Here is a 13912-nt window from a genome sequence, read left to right on the forward strand (position 1 = left end):
TGAACCCTCTGTATAGCTTTCTTTAAGTCCTCCTTGGATTCTTCAATCTGGATGATTCCTTTATAAGTGTAACAATGAAGGATTTGAGGTCCTCTCCCTTCCTCCCCTCTGGAACATTCAGGAACTCAGATTATTTTTATGGGAATTATTTTCTAAGCTCTCGAGCCTGTCCCGGAGCACCACCTCTTCCCTCTTAAGCGATGTTATGTCTGCTTTAACCGCTCCCAATTCATCCCGAGATCTCCCACAGAGTTTTCCAAAACCACTGTCCTGGAGTTTAAGAGGTCAATTTTCTTCTCTAGTGACTCACAGAAGTGCCTAATCTCCCCTTGGTTTGCCTCAGAGACAGAAAAACCCTTCCTAATATCTACTGGCAGGGTGGAAAAAAGAGCCTCGAGAGATGCCACTGAGGACCCCTATTTCATGTACCTCAGAAACTTTGTCCACCTCTATACTGCCATTAGCCGCCATGCTTCGGCAGGCTGGGGTATCTTCTCCCGGGGAAACCCTGCTTTTATCCAACACCGTAATTGGAGCCAGACTAGGAATTACAGATGGAGTTCCAGAAGAGATTCATGTAACAGGGAGGGGGCTACCATCTGCCTCCATCCTCACTGAGAAGGGCCTTAACTCCAACTGCTCTATAGAACTCAATCTAAGGGCCTCCCCCTGTTTGACCACATCCAGGACCAATGGTTGGACCTTAAAGGATGACCGCAAAGATAGAGTAATCCTTATTTTCAAATCCAAAGGGTTGCTTTTTACTTTGCCTGCTTTGATAGTCCTGCCCTCTTTCTTACAATGCTGAAAAGTTGAACAGCTACTATCAATATCCGTGTCCGGGGAGGCACCTCCCTTCTCCTGAGTTGTGGTGTTATTTATAGCAGATTTTCCATCCAGGGGCTGTTTATTATTTTTTCCCTCAGGTTTCACCTTTGCCAACCCCTGCACTGCCCGCCACGTTTCTTGCCTCTTCTCGTGCCTTTTGTTACCCGCGCTATGTTATTTCCAAGGGCTGTGCTTGAGTTGACCCCCACATGGCCCCCAGTACCTGCTCCAGATTTTGCTGCGAATGTGTAGGAGATAACACCAATGCACTGGCAGAAGCCACAGTGAGAGGGGCTCCCCCCTCAAGGCCCCCCTGCAACTGTACCAGTTGTTGTTGCTGCTGCGTCTACCGAAAAAAAAGGGGAGAGCCTGCTATCCTCAGGAAGCTCGTCCCTCTGTTTCGAGGGGCAGTCTTCTCCAGGGTGGGAAAGAATCGCCCTGTGCTGCCTCTGCCATTGCCGGCCCGGAGGAGCCCACGAGCCGCTGCTCTGCAGCCCCATCTCAACTCCAGGGTGGCTACGGACCAACTCGGCAATTCAGCAAGCGCACCAACACACATTCCTTTCAGCAAGAAAATCGCAGCTTCTTTGAAAACTAATGTAAGGAAGTCCACATAAAAGAAACATCCGCAGGAGAGCGGGGTTGCGACTTCACGAGTTTTAGCCTAGCCTACACATTAGACGCGGGACGTAGGTGCCTCCGGAGGCAAGCAGCGGTTCAGCTGGCGGCCGCCATGTTCTCCCGTCTCGACTCCATATTTGTTTTAATTTAACAGTCTTTTGAGCACCATATCATTTTCCAAGATATGATGAGTCTACTTGTAAGTGATGTTTCTTTATTTTCGCTTTGATTTCAATCTTTAAATTCGTCTAACAATTCTGTCAAATCTTGTAGCCTCTAGCCAACGTGTTCTGTAAGTCTACCATCGACTTCATCAGTACTCTTATTAACAAGATGTGCAAATGCAGCATCTAATTTATAGTGCTATTTTTTTTAAAGATCCATATCATAGCTTGTAACCGCATAAGCATATATACAGGTAAGTCTCCAGTATCAACTCCACATCAACCTAAAGGAGTCCAAAAGAACGGAGACTACTCTGACCAGCAAAACTTATGTTTCATCGTTCAGTAAGTCTACCATCGAGATCATCAGGGCTATAAAAATAAATTACAGCCATCCCCAATAGTACACTTTAGTCATGATTACATAACAATCATCCTTCCTGTGATAGTTAGTTTCTTGGTAAAAACAGGAAGTCGACCATTATTTACACATACTCAAAATGGCTAGACCCAATAAAAATAAAGAAAAGAAAATACGGCAGTGTATTCAGATGTTAGTCCTGTAAACACTGAAAATAGTGCATAAGAAAATGCCCCAGTAAAATACATTAAAGATACATTAGGAATAAAAGAGAGAGGAAAGTCACAAATCCAGCTGTGACTCAGTTGTACACTTAATCCAGTAGTTACAAATAAGTGAAGACAAACGCCCAGAAAACATTTTCGATCCCCTATAGGACCTATGCTACTCACATCGTATTAACAAGATGTACAATCTCAAATGTAGCATCTAATAAATAGTGCATATATTTTATAAGAGCATATCATCAAAAATAAAAAACAAAGGAACATATAACTGGATTCCAACATCAATGGAAAACCCTACAAGAATACCATGTTTGACCAACTAGCATCTCACCATTTCATAGCTTGGAACCGCAAAGGTGTTTATACCTATAAGTCTCCAGCATCAAAACCGTATCAACCTATATGGAAAATTACGTATTTGAGTGATTACTAATCCATTAATATTCATAATTCAAATGTAGAATTTTGCAATACATATTGAAACTGCACCCTCAGGACACGATCGCACTCCGCAATAACTATCAAAATAGTTAACAAAAATACGCATACACTTCAATCCCTAACCCGCATATCTACTCAACAAAGCATTCAAAAGAAATACGTCCATCTGGCCCCAAGCGCCTTCATATCATATGATAAATGTACACTAATAAGTTAATATGTCAAAATATAAACATGACAGTATTTATAATACCGCTTCTCACAATGTATATGCCAGCACCACATAAACTTTAACATGGACACCAGATTCAAAAGTATTCCAATCTTATATCGTTATATATTATAATGGTCCAAACAACATATCCATTGTTAGACTTGGCATCTTTTGGCGTGTTTCCCCCGAGTTATTGCTTTCTGCCCTCCCGGTTTTGACTCTGTTTTTGCTGGTATAATGTTTCTGCACGCTTTTCGCACTGCTGATCAGTGATAAAGTGCTGGTTCTCCTGTGGTAAATTGTGTTATGATTGGATGTGTGACTTACTTGTCATTCCTCAGTAACAGGCACTGCGGGTTCCGGGGCTGGTGAGTCCACCGCTACTCGTGGGCCTGCAGCATGGATTGTGCCACCCATGTACGTAGCCTGAAAAAGGTATAAGTGAATGAAGTTTGGTATGCCTGAACTCAGCCTCTAAAGACGCAGTCTTTAGCGAGGGTGCCCTTTTCATTCTGAGTCCATAAAGGCCACTTTTAGAAAGTGGGTATTATTTTGCTCGGTCATCCCGTGTGCCTCTGCTGGAATGTGGATTGCCTGTCTGGTTTTTGGGCGACAGATGGCTAGGGAGTAAGGTGGGTCCCGATAGTCTAGGTAGGTCAGGAAAGGGCTAAATAGACCTGGGTTACGATGGGGAAGAGGGAGGGGATTTCCTTGCACCTCAAAGGGCCTGGTCTGCCTCTGACAAAGCCATCTCCACCTCCTGCCAAGAATTCACGCCAGTGAAGGTCCAACTGGTTCTGGCCGGTAACCGACACCCTCTGTCTGTAAGATCAAAGGATTTTTGTGTACAAATGCTGGGCCCCAGACCCCTGAACTTTAGAACTCATCTGGATCAAGAAGAATGCACAGAAGAAGAGCCGGAGAGACTGCTGAAAGGAACGACCGCTTTGCAGCATGCTTTGCTGCGTGCTTTGCTGGGCTGACCTGCAGTAGCTGCTGCTGTCTTGGGCAGCGAAAGGCCTGGACTGGACTTTCTGCAACCAAATTGGTGAGACTCTCCAAGGGCTTGAGATACAGCTTGCCCTCAGTTCACGAAATCTCAGGAACAGCCAAGACTTCAGGTTCTTCGATCCGCAGCACGGGGGACTGTGGGTTTTGTGCTGCAACCCGAAGAACCCCACCTGATGATGTCTACAACGACCTTAATGAACCCGTGTCCTGAAGGCTCCACAGAGGGCAACGCCGCAACGTGACCCTGGTCTCACCGACGACGCCTGCTGATGCCATCACCAAGCCGCGGCTTGCACTGTGACCTATAGGCACCACACTCTGCACCGCCTTGCTTCATGCTGAAGCTTTAGCACCGCAAAGGGCACCGCCGCCATGCCGCACCACAAACCTGGTCTCACCGACGATGCCTGTTGATGCCGTCACCAAGCCGCTGCTTACACCGCAACCTGCGGGCCCGCATTCTGCACCCCCTCGCTACACGACAACGCTGTGGCCTTCCTGATGCCGCCCCTTCCCGCCAAAAATTGATGCAGCTGACTGCACAGTGGTTCGGGGGCACCGCTCGTAAGTTACACGATGCACCGTCCTCATCCCACACCGCAGCCTTGACCTATCTACGCCAGCGCCATCGACTCCAGTTCGTCAGCCGACGACAGTGCTTCAGCAACGACAACACCGCTGCTTGCACCTGACCTGCTAGCACCGTGACAAACACCGCCTCCATCTCGCACCGTGACCCTGGTGTCACCGAAGACGCCATCTGAAGCCGCCAGCGAGCCGCTGCTCGCACCGCGACCTGGGGGCACCGCACGCCACACCGCTGCGCTTCACACTGCAGCACCCGATGCCTACTGGCGCCAGCGCTCTGGATCCCATCAGAAAGGAGCTTGACCTGCAACACGAGTGACTTCAAGGGCCCCATCGCCCTGCATCTCTAAAAGGTACTGTTTGCGGGTCTTCCCGACACCGCAGTTGGCCTGCGACCCCGTGGTCAGCCAGAACTGTTTTTGGATTTTTTGTTCACGACGCCGTGATAGCCCCTGATGGAGCTATTGACATCAAGGAACTATTTTTAAAGCATATTTGATAAGTGAAGATTTTGAAGTATAGTACTGTGGATTTTAATCGTATTTGGTCTTGTCTTAAGTATATAAAAAATTGATATTTTTCCAAACTGGTGTGGTGTCCTTCTGTAGTGCGTATACTGTTTTACTGTTGGTTATGTGCAAATGCTTTATACACTGCCTCTAAGATAAGCCTGGCTGCTCGTGCCAATCTACCAAGGGGGTGAGCAGGGGTTATTTTAGAAGTGTAACTCCTTTATCCTGACCAGAGTGGTGGTTTCTGCCTCGCTTTGGCGCAAGTCTCAGCTAGCCAGAAATCCCATTTCTAACATGCATATTTAAGCAAGTGCCTCACATCGCTCTTACCTTAAGGAGCACAACAGAACGGAGAGTAATCCGACCGTCAAATGTGATTCTTGACGTGTAACTTAGGTGCCATCTTGGTTACGTTGTTTATATTTGGTCACAAAACATCAATATCAAAGAAGTCTATCACAGACAAGTAATCCACACGTGTAACGGCAATATATTAAATCAAAATAACCTGCGCCAACGTATTGGCCATCTTGCCAATAAAACCCCATAAACTTCCAATCGTGTCTTTAGAACATACAAGGAAAACACAGTAAAAAGCTAAGATACGTATATTCTTATCATCTAAATTGAATTATCCCTATTTCAAATATAATTATCGATATGGCTCTCCAAAGTTAAATTCAAAATCATAGTATCATACTTCTAGTAAGAACACTTTTGAAAAAGTAGTACCGATTCTGAAGATATATTAGCTGTGGCTATATTGACATGGCCACCATCTTAAATGTGTAATCTCTTTCATGCCAATATATACTGTCTCTAAAAGAGGAACAAAATCTTATTCAAAGACAAACATATCATCCTAATAAAAATATCATTATCCTTATATCATGTATTATGTGTAGTCCAACCTATCAAGGTTGCATTAATTTAACCAACATACTATTAGCAGCAAGTATAAAGAGACAATTCGAAATTCAAAAGTAACTTTTATTTCCCAAGCATTTCCTTGAAAATCATATATAATTAGTCAACTAATTATAAATATCTCCCCTCATTTAAGTATTCAGAAACAACCTAATGTAGTGTGACGACGTACCTGGTCAGGTTGAGGGGGAGGAGGAAAGCAAGGATTCCTTTCCCCCTTAAATCTCTCCTTACTTTGTTTCCAGTCTCCCCTAGGTGCAATTGAAGGGGATTCCTCTCAGCCTGAATTCCTGGTTTTCAGGCCGCCCCACGTGAAAGGATCATGTGGACCTATCAGCAGCTTTGATGATCATATATCTGCACCCTCTGGAGGAGAAGTCGTCATTGCCGCTGGGACGGAGATGCAGGGAGAGAACCAGAAGAGCATGGAGAGCAGAGAACTGACGGAGCCCGAGGACGCCGGTGAAAGAAACCAGCACAAGGTCCTGGGGAGGAACGCCGAAGCAGGAAGCTGCTCGCTGAAGCCAAGAAAGGAACTGGACTCATTCCAGCAACATGAAAAGACCAGCTGTGCTCCGGGAGGGGCGTGGCTACCTAAGGTACGTGAGCGCTTGAGGGGTCTGTTCTTACGAGAGTCCTCAGACGCCAGCTGTTCGAAGTAGACTGAAAGGGAGGGGGAAGGTGGAGGTCAATGGGTCTTACACTGGTGATGGTAACCGGGTGTGTTGTGACCCCACCCCCTCACTCTTTAGACCCTCAGAGATTTCGACCCTGGACAAGTCATCCTCAAAACGTTTTTGTTGGTTAATTTTTATTCCTGAGGTAATTTTCCTTTGACTTGGCCTGAAGAGTACATCGCTCCTACCTCAGAAGACCCAAGGACCCGCAAAAGAGACTGTGCAGGACGAAGAATAAATAAAGTTTACGTACTAAATTGGCCTTATATCTCTCCTTGTCATCCTTATTGTCTCCCTAGCGCCACATGTAGATACCGTTCAAAAACTCAGGTAACATGATTCTCAATCATTAGATCAAGCAACATTCTCAGAAATCGGTTACATCTATTGTGATTGTGTAGCTATCTCATCCATGCCAGAGATCCCCTAATATTCCCTCAATAATTATAGGTGAAATACAAATACAGGAAAGGATGAACATAAGGAAAAGGCACCAGTGTAAACTCACCGTTATTTGAATTCAACTAACTCCATGCAATCTAGGTTCCCAAGAAATATTGGATTTCAGGGTCAATATTCAGACCCTTTTCAACTGCATTATCCATTGGGCTTCACACTGGCACAACTTTAATTCATGGTTACCCCCTCAGATCACTTTGCACAGTCTCAATCCCATGATACCTGAAGCTCATATGTGCATCCTGAGCCTTACAATTTTTTGCATGTATTGCTATTGGATATCTAACATCCTGCTGTTTCAGTGCTCTAATTTGCTCAATAATTTATTAAATCAAATACTTTAAAAATATACAACTGTGCAACCCGATAACCCTGCCAACTTGCTGTTTGCATGTCTAAATTGGATTTTCAGCATTTTCTTTCTAGTTAGAAGTCTCATAATTAGCAAGGGAAATGAGCTGACGACGTGATCAGGATTGGATCGCAGAAGATCTTTTAAAAAACTAAAGTGCAGGTATAACAATTAACAAGGCAGTTACTCAGGGTAAACCCAAACACAGAGAAGGATTAAAACTAAACTTTATCAGGTTGGAGAGAGACTCAAGAAATCTGAGATCTCTAAATGGTGGGATAGTGCCACACTTAAACAATATCAGAAACAAAATAGGATCCAAAGGGGGCTTCAACCCCATATTTTTCCGATATGATGATCTGGGTGAGGATTTACTTATACAACGGGAAAAAGAACTTACCGATAATTCTGTGAACCTGATGAATATTTTGACAGAGAATGCACAGGGACATGTCTTGAGATCAATACAAGAAATTGATGAGGTAGAGAAGGAGATCTCTAATTTGAATGTATCAGAAGCCACAAAGAACAACTTCTCAATTTTGGAGGACATTCTCATTGTATACAAGTTTGAAACCTTCGCAGGGACTGCTGAATGATGATGAACATTACTAACTTTTGAGATCAAGCTAGGTATCCCTGCAAGTATACCTACCAAAAATACATAAGAACCTCCTCTTTCCCACCGGGAGACCGATATTAGCGGGCATAGAGTGCACAACTGAGATACTCCGAGAGTTTGTGGACATTATTTTATACCTTGTATATGAAATACTAAGTATATTTTGAATCTATTGAATGATGTAACATGCGATTCTGGAATGACACTTGTTTTCATGGATGTGGTATCACCGTAAATCAACATTTTGCATCAGCATGGGATTGCAGCATTAAGACATTTTCTATACAAGACACCTATTGAATTATTGGAACATTCCGAAATGCCTATTACTATGTCACAGATGATACTCGATAATAACGTATTTTTGTTCAATGGAGAGTGGTACAGACAGCTCTACTGGACTGAGCAGCGGCGGCCGCTGCAGGTATGGGCGGTGGGCGGTGGGCAGGCTGGGGTGGGATTTCGAAAGACGACCACAAGGGCCCCCACAGCCGCCCCCCCCCACCCTCCGCCCCACCACTTGTACCTGTAGCAGCTACGGCCGGGACTGAGATGAGCTCCAGGTTTGCACTGTCTTTTGCCAACCTTTTTAATTGGTTTGTTTGAGGCAATACACATCAGTGGCCCAGGTGGATCAAAATGGAATGACAATATCCACTACTGGGGGTGGTATATGGACAACTGCCTAATGATTTGACAGGGCTGTCAGGAGGAACTCATGGAGTTTTTGATTTTCTGAACAATAATATGTACAACAAGTCCTTTACATTGGAACACAGTAAAAAACATGTAGTCTTTCTAAATGTTGAATTATACATATGTGGTGACTGGATTCAGTGCAGGATGTATAGGAAAAACAGTCTTGCAATTCCCTACTTGATCCCAATGGCTCACATCCTAAATGTCAGATTAACTCAATCCCATGTGGAGTGATGCTGAGAGCAAGGCATAATTGTGATGAAGACCTGGAATTCATACGCATTATCACTGATACAGAACAAAGATTTTTTTGGCACATGGATATGGTAATCACCTGATCTCGAAGGCCAGCACAAGATCAGATAAATTGATACTTGTTGCGACACTCGGGATACAAAAAGTGTAACTAGGAGTAAAGCGGTGCCAGTAAGATTGATTAAGGGTTATCATACATATTCGTTTTACATGTACAATATTCTGAGGAGACACTGGTTCTTAATGCCATCAGATAGATCTTTACAGGCTTTTCTGACAGATCGCCCCAGCATTATTTTTTGCCAAGCCAGAACACTGCATAACATCATAAGTCCCAGTTACCGGACACAACAAGTACATGATACATGGTTACACGAGAAAATGGAGGGGTCATATAAATGAGGGCATTGTAACATGGATAGACTGACAGAGAGAATGGAGTGACTAAGTTCAGGTATAATAGCTCACGTGAACATGTCATTAACATACACATTGTTTGTAACTCTTATTATGTTGTTTATGTGCTTATCTTAAAGTGTGGACAAGTATATGTTTGAAGCACTATTAGGCAACTGAGAGAACCTATCTCAGAGCACTTTGGAGCACTGAAGTAGCAAGAGGTTTTATTCCCAATCGTAGTACATGCAAAATATTGTAAGGCTCAGGATACACATCTGTACTCCAGGTTTCATGGAAATGAGACTGTGCAAAGTGATGTGAGGGGTGTAATTTTGAACTGAAGTTGTGCAAGTGTGAAGCCCGTTGGATAATGCAGTTACATTCAGTTGAAAAAAGTCTGAATATTGATCACAAAATGCAATATTTCTTGGGAACCTAGATTGCATGGGGTCAACGGAACTCAAAAAAGAGTGAGTGTACTCTTGTCTCTTTTCCTTACAGTCACCCTTTCCTGCCTTTGGATAGCAACTATAATTTTTGTGGGAACATAAGGAGATCTCTGGCATGGATGAAATAGCTACACAATCACAATAGATGTTATTGACTTCTGATTCTGCCTGTGCTAGGAATGTTGCTTGATCTAATAATTAAGAATCATGTTGCCTGAGTTTTTGAGTGGAGGCTCAGAACTGTATCTACATTAGGTTGTTTTTGAATTTGTAAATGAGAGGAGATAATTATAATTAGTTGACTAATTATACATGATTTTTGGAGTAATGCTTGGGATAAGAAAGTTCACTTTGAATTTCAAATTGCCTCTTTATACTTGCTGCTATTAGTATGTTGTTGCGTAAAGTAATTCAACCATGATAGGTTGTACTACACATAATACATGATATAAGGATAATTATGTTTTTATTAGAATGATATGTTTGGTTTTTAATATGGTTTTGTTCCTCTTTTAGTGGAAGTATGTATTGGTATGAAAGGGATTACACATTTAAGATGGCGACCACGTTAACATAGTCACAGCTAATATATCTTGTGAATCTGTACTACTTTTTCTCATGTGTTCTTACTAGTGGTATATTACTACGAGTTTGACTTTAACTTTGGAGAGCCAGATTAATAATAATATTTGATATAGGGATAATGCAATTTGGTTGATGAGCATATACGTACGATTCCTTTTTTCCTTTCTTCCACTTTTATGTTATAAAGATACATACAGAAATTGAGGTTTTATTGGCAAAATGGCCGCTACGTTGGGGCAACCGTGGTTGATATACCTTTCAAATTAGGATTACTATTGTATATAAGTAGTTATTGGTGGTATGTTATTGTATGCAGGAATTAAACTTACTTTGGCTAGATTGCAAGATTGGGCTATGATGTAGTTTTTCCTTTGTACGTTGTAACAATATGTACAAAATAGATGGGATGATACTGTCTCGACACCTTGTTGATACAGTTACCACAAATATCTCTTTAGAATTATTATTTCATATTCATGTCATGAGCTATCTGCAAATTCAGTAGAGATGATACCCTAAAGATGGCTGCCGTGTTGGCTCAGTTATGATGAATATATATTAAGGATTATTATTTCACATTTGATGGTATTCATGACATGGTGTGGTGTGAATTAATTTTAATTTATCGGTCTGGATAGTGAACAATACCTGTTACTAGGTTATTCTGATTTAATATATTAGCATTACACGTATGGATTAGTTGTAAATGATAGGCTTCTTTGTTCGTCTTTGATATTGCTGTTTGTGACCAAATATAAATATCCTAACCAAGACAGTGCCGAAGTTGCACACCAAGAATCACATTTTCAGGTTGGAGTATTCTCCGTTCATTTGGAATCCGTTAGGTAAGAGTGATGCGGGGCACGTGCTTAAAGAACAAGTTACTTACCTTCACATGACGTTGGCGGCGTCGGTAGCGTCTGTTATGACATCGCGGAGCCCATTAGGTGTCACCCGGGCGTGCGAACATCAGTACTTTTCCTATTTTCCATGCCAGAAGCACAGAGCAACGAAGTAACTGACGTAGTCACGTGCAAAAACTACGGTCCTGAAAGGGGAAACAATCCTAGTCCTACTACACCAGTCCGCAAAGCGCGGCAGCATGGGCGGGGCTGTAAGGAATCTGCAGCTAGATAGAGTATCTACCAGATAATCCATTACCGAAGGTAAGTAATTTGTTCAACGGATAGAGACTTCTAGTTGCAGATTCCTTACCTTTGAATTAGATACCTAAGCCATACGATCCCAGCGGTGGGTTGGGGACTCATGACCTAGACTACGAAGACTTGCAGGACTGAACGGGCAAGACTGTCCCTGCACACTTGACCATCAAGACAATAATGTTTTGCGAACGTGTGCAAAGATGCCCACATTGCTGCCTGACAGATGTCTTGGACTGGAACACCCGAGCCAAGGCAGTAGTTGCAACCTTACCCATGGTGGAGTGAGCCCTTAATCCCTTAGGGGGCTGCTTCTTCGCCAAGGCGTAACAGATATTAATACATAGAACGACCTAGTGAGAGATAGTCCTTTTGTGCACTGCTCTTCCCTTCTTTGCTCCCACATACCCGACAAAGAGTTGGTCATCCACCCGGAGCTCTTTTGTGCGGTCAAGGTAGAACGACAACGCTCTTTTGGGGTCCAGTCCGTGGGGGCGCTCCTCTTCCTTAGAGAGATGTGGGGAAGCGAAGAAGGTGGGCAAAGTGATAGACTGACCCAGATGCCCTGGTGCGAAGCACCACCTTGTCCGGAAAGGACATAAAATAAGGAGGCGAGCTGGATAATGCCTGCAATTCACTCACCCTCCGGGCCGATGTAATTGCCACCAAGAAGGCTGTTTTGATGGTCAACAGCCGGAGGAGACAATTGTGCAAAGGCTCAAAAGGAGCGCACCTCAGGTAAGTGAAATCCAAATTAAGGTCCCATTGTGGCATAACAAAGGGCGAAGGTGGAAAAAAATGGCCAGCCCTTTCAGAAATCTATTTACAATAGGAAATTTAAAGAGAGATGGTTGGCCTGGCAGTCGCAAAAAGGCAGATAGAGCAGAGAGGTAATCTTTGAGAGTACCCAGAGCAGAACCCTGCTGGGCAAGAGTTAGAATGAATAAAAGGACAGTAGAAAGAGAAGCAGAAAGAGGGACCTTTCTGTACAGTATAATACAAATTTCTGTCAATGGCAGGCATATGCCGTCTTAGTGGAGGGCCACCTGGCTGCCAGAATAACATCACAGACTTCAGGAGGAAGGTCAAAAGCTATCAACTGTCGCCACTCAATCTCCATGCATTGAGGCGCAGGGTTGACAAGTTCGGGTGGAGAACCCTCCCCTGCTGCTGCAACAGAAGATCCTCCCGAAGGGGCAGCCTGATCGGAGGATCGACACTCATGCTCAGAAGCTCTGGATACCTGACTCTCCTTGCCCAGTCGGTGCCACAAGAATGACTTGGGCCCGGTCACTCCTGATCTTCTTCAGAACCCTAGGTAGGAGTGGTATGGGTGGAAAGGCGTACAATAGGTCTAAGCTGCACTCGCGATGAAACACTTCGCTGAGCTATAGCCGCCTTGGAAACTCCAGCGCGCAGTATTGCTGATATTGCGCGTTCTCTTTGGAGGCTAACAAATCTAACCAAGGTTCTCCCCACTGCTGAAAGAGACCTTGCGCCATCTCCAACTGGAGTCGCCATTCGTGATCCTGAAGGCATTGATGGCTGAGATCAGCCACTCTGACATTCAGAGAACGTGCCAGGTGTTGAACCACCAGGGTTATGCCCTGCTGTTCAAGCTATGTCAGAGATGCAGGACCTGTCGACAAAGGGTCCACAAGCCCACCCGCCTTACTTGTTACAGTGCCACATGGCAGTGGTGTTGTCCGTTAACACCTGCACTAGCTTCCCCTTGACTGAGTGAGGAAATGCTTTCAATGCCACCCAAATCGCTCGGAGCTCCAACAAGTTTATGTGGAGACCCGTCTCCGCCAGAGACCAGTGACTACTGACCTCCACCTCTCCCATGTAGCCACCCCATTCCAGAAGTGACGCGTCCGTCACAACTGTGAAATCTGGTTGGGGAAGGGAGAGAGGTCTGCTGCGGACCCAATAGTGGTTCGTTAACCACCACTGCAGATCCTTTGCAGTTCCTTCCGAGATCTGAACCACATCGGTGAGGTTTCCCCGATGCTGTGCCCGTTGGAACTTCAAGTCCCACTACAGAGCCTGCATACGCCACCTGGTGTAACTTACCAACAGGATGCAGGAGGCCTTAAGACCCAACAGCCTCAGAGTCAACCTCACCAAAATCCAGTATAGATGCTGAAATATCGGAATCATAATTTGAATATCCTGGACTCACTGCTCGGGAGGATAAGCCCGAAACTGTCCAGAACAGCTGCGATGAAAGGTAGTATCTAAGAAGGAGTCAGGTGTGACTTGGGCACGTTTATAAAGAACCCCAGCGAATGCAGGAGGTTCGCCGTAGTCTGAAGGTGGGAGACAACAGCCTCGGGTGAGGACGCCTTCAAGAGCTAG

General features: G+C 44.3%; 1 protein-coding gene across 1 annotated transcript in view; it reads right to left on the reverse strand.

The window, feature by feature from the left end:
- LOC144828114 (dynein axonemal heavy chain 5-like) overlaps positions 1 to 13912 on the reverse strand; it is a 1079012-nt gene that overhangs the window by 264951 nt on the left and 800149 nt on the right. The window lies entirely within an intron of this gene.

Source organism: Lissotriton helveticus, chromosome 4_1 (assembly GCF_964261635.1).
Source record: "Lissotriton helveticus chromosome 4_1, aLisHel1.1, whole genome shotgun sequence".
NCBI lineage: Eukaryota > Metazoa > Chordata > Amphibia > Caudata > Salamandridae > Lissotriton > Lissotriton helveticus.